This window comes from Opisthorchis viverrini (assembly GCF_000715545.1).
Source record: "Opisthorchis viverrini unplaced genomic scaffold opera_v5_29, whole genome shotgun sequence".
NCBI lineage: Eukaryota > Metazoa > Platyhelminthes > Trematoda > Opisthorchiida > Opisthorchiidae > Opisthorchis > Opisthorchis viverrini.
Window position 1 is genome coordinate 1,706,038 of NW_008751685.1, and position 3,579 is coordinate 1,709,616.

Consider the following 3,579-nt stretch of genomic DNA (forward strand, 5'->3'; position numbering starts at 1 on the left):
TTATGGACCACGGTAGAACTCATTTCTCATTAAAAATGCCCCTGTCTGTTCATCCTGACTTTGCTCCCAGATTCTCGCCATCTGATTTCGCCAACAAAAACAAAATATATAAGAGGTCTGCGTATAAACAAAGATCAACCGCGAACTTTATCTCCGGAGAGTCTCGTTCCCCAAATACCTGAATCTATAGACGTTTTAGTAAACAGGAAGATAGATGGGACTCTGGAAACCTGCGTACACTGAAAGGAGACTCATACAGATCAAATACCAAAGTACAACAGCAATCATACCGTAAACCACAGAAAGAGCTGCGTCCAACCCTTGGAGAGCGGAGATCAAATACCAAAGTACAACAGCAATCATACCGTAAACCACAGAAAGAGCTGCGTCCAACCCTTGTTCAAGAGAGCGGAGACACTGCAGCGCCACAGAACTGCGGAAGAAGGAAGAAAACCATCTATTCAGAGTATTCCAAACAATGGATATCAAAGGAATTTTATCAAGAGAAGCTTGAGGAAGAAGACATTTCCACAACAGCAACAGCAAGAACAAGTCACCAGACGGGTAGTCCTGACTTACATCAAGAATTCGCAACCAGGTTATTGGCTCAAAAAGGAATCTTCGTGGCCCACAAACCGAACCACTCTTAGGAAATTAATCTCTAGACCGAAGGATAACCGAGATGAAACCAAGAAGAACAATGTGATATACCGACTCAACTGCAACAACTGCAACTTATTCTGTGTCGGACAAACTGGAAGGAGACTATGCACATGAATGAAGGAACACAACGCGGCCATCAGGAGACATGATCACCTGTCCTTGATATCCATACACGAGGACCAATAAGGCCATAAATTTAATCTGGAAAACGCACGAGACACGGAAGAGAATTTCTGGAAGTATGGTATTCCACGGCAGTTTCGATCAACCGGTGTATCGAACTGGATCCAATTTACGCGCCCCTACGTGCGAAAGACCAACATCTCGACCGGAACACTCATCATCGTCATCATCATCATCAAAGACAGCAACATCAGTGTTGCCACTGATGCTTCACTGCCGTACAACCATAAAGTTCTTATATATATATATATATATATATAATTGTATCAAAAGCCCTACAGTGAAGAGAAGAGATAAAGAGTGGGTGAGGGAGGGGACCTAGTGCTGGCCTATGTCATGCATACTGAGGTGACTACACCTCCATATGGCACAACACCAACAACACCCAAACTCTTCGTGATCTCTTTCACGCCTTTTTGCCAAGTCATGTGCTGTCCACCTCGCGGTTTGCGCCATCCCGAAGGAGGCACGGAGAACAACACTCGTCTCGGTAGACGGTGTTTCGGCATGCGTAGCACATGACCGAGCCATCGTCGTCGATGATGCTGGATGTTCTCCCGGATTGAGGTGCCTGCAGTACAACCGGAACACTCAAGAAGAACTGAATATTGGATTCACAAACACAGAAACAAACAACTCGTTGGAGGCAAATCAATAAAGGTCACAAGCTGGGACTCGAAAAGACAAAGGTCACTCCAGCATCGATCAAATTACGACGGCAGGGCCGCCAAGCTCAAAGTTCACGTGGGCATGGGGACACAGGACAACGGATCAACCAATGGAACCGCCCGACCGAACAACTAATCGCGATCAAAGGTCATCCCCTGCTAGCAGCACGTATATTAGCACACGCGTAACAGTACTCAACGCACAACCACCAACCCACCGCCATGCACTACTACGCTCCCCAATAACGCACTGATGACGTCACTCCGATTGGTGATGAAGCGTTCGCAATCAAATTGTCCAGCTCAGCAAACAAGCCAAAGACCATACCTGAATCTATCACAGTTTGGTATATGAAATGAATGGTGTCGTTGTTGAATATTCCGTGGGTAGGCATTCATTAACAAGCCCACTCTCATACGAATTTGTTGATATTTTCGAATGGGTGCCGCGATACTAAGCACGGGTACACACCATCTTTCGCCTATCATCACAACTCCGTGCTGTGGTCTGCAGTGTTCTCATCGTCTACCTGAAGTGCCCTGTACCCGAGTATATGAACTGTCTGTGACTAGATGAGGCCCCAGTGATTGCTCTGTTACTTGCGATGTTTATTGACAAAGACCTTGAGAATAACTGTCTGTGACTAGATGAGGCCCCAGTGATTGCTCTGTTACTTGCGATGTTTATTGACAAAGACTCTTGAGAATACTCAGGTACACCGTGACCAAACACAAAGGGGGAGAATTGCAATGGGTCATATAAACTGTCTCCTTGTAAAGCGTACACCACACTGAGAGACCGCTTTGATATCTTCTTTGAAGAAGTACCATGATTGACACCAGAATTCCTGGGCATCCAGTGATTTTCCAGCGGATACGAAGGATGTGATAAACTTGTTATTTGTGCTTGTCCAGAGATAGCTGATAGAACACTGTCTTGGACTCCCTAGAACAATGTTCTTTTCAGTCAGCAAATTTTTATCTGAGTCCAGATTTCCGGACCGATGGGGTGTTTCTACGTACGGAAATGAGCCTGCTTTCACGGTTCGGTGCTATCCGAGCACTACAGTGAATAGATAATCTGGAAAACAGTGGCCCCGAGGTTTCTGCTCGCTGCAGCATACTTGTGAAGAAAATTAACATACCTAGGTCTACACTGTGCGAAGTTTTACCATACAACGTCTTTTTTGCTGTTGAAATTGTGATGCGAGCATGTTGGCGATCCTTTGACCACGAAAGGTATTGCTTATTAAGGGATAAAACATCACAAGAGCCCACAAATCAAACCCATCAAAGTATTCCGGATGCAGATTTTGTACTCAAAGTGGAGTCATGTGACGAACATGACTGATACTCTATTCGATGCTCTATTCATTATTCATTATTGTTTAATATTCCATATGCTGTACACACACGCCAGTTCGAATACATACGTGCTGCTTGTTACGCTGCGCTGAATTCTGGATTTCTAGTTCGTCTGGTTATTCCGATATAAATCGATTTCAAAAGCCGAACGTGGATATTCTCAGACTCAACGAGAAGCACTTGCTGTATATTGGGCTGTCAAACGGATCCATAAATGTCTTTCTGGATCAAACTTCACCATTGCTGCTGATCACGAAGCTTTGAAGTTCTTGCATCATGCAACAAAGTCTCTGGCGAAGTCATCTGCCGCTATGGTGCAACGGTGGATTATTGCACTGAGTTCATATAACTACACAATTTTCATCGCAGTGCAAAAATGATTCCCCATGCCGATTTCTTGTCTAGAATTCCATTATGCGACTCTGATTCTAATAATTCAGATTGTCTGTTGATTCAGCCATTACCAGTCAAGCGGGATGTGCTTGTTGCTGACACAAAAAGATATTTCGCTCCCATTTTCTCTGCACTGCGACGTGGCTGGACGCAGCAAGAACGACGCCGATTCCCTGCTTTTTACTGTCGCCGCGAAAGCTTATCCGTTACTCCGAATGGCTTGCTGTGTTTTGAGGATAGAGTTGTCATTCCACCAACTCAGCGAGCGGCTGTTCTTGCGGATTTACACTCTGGTCATCTGGGTGTC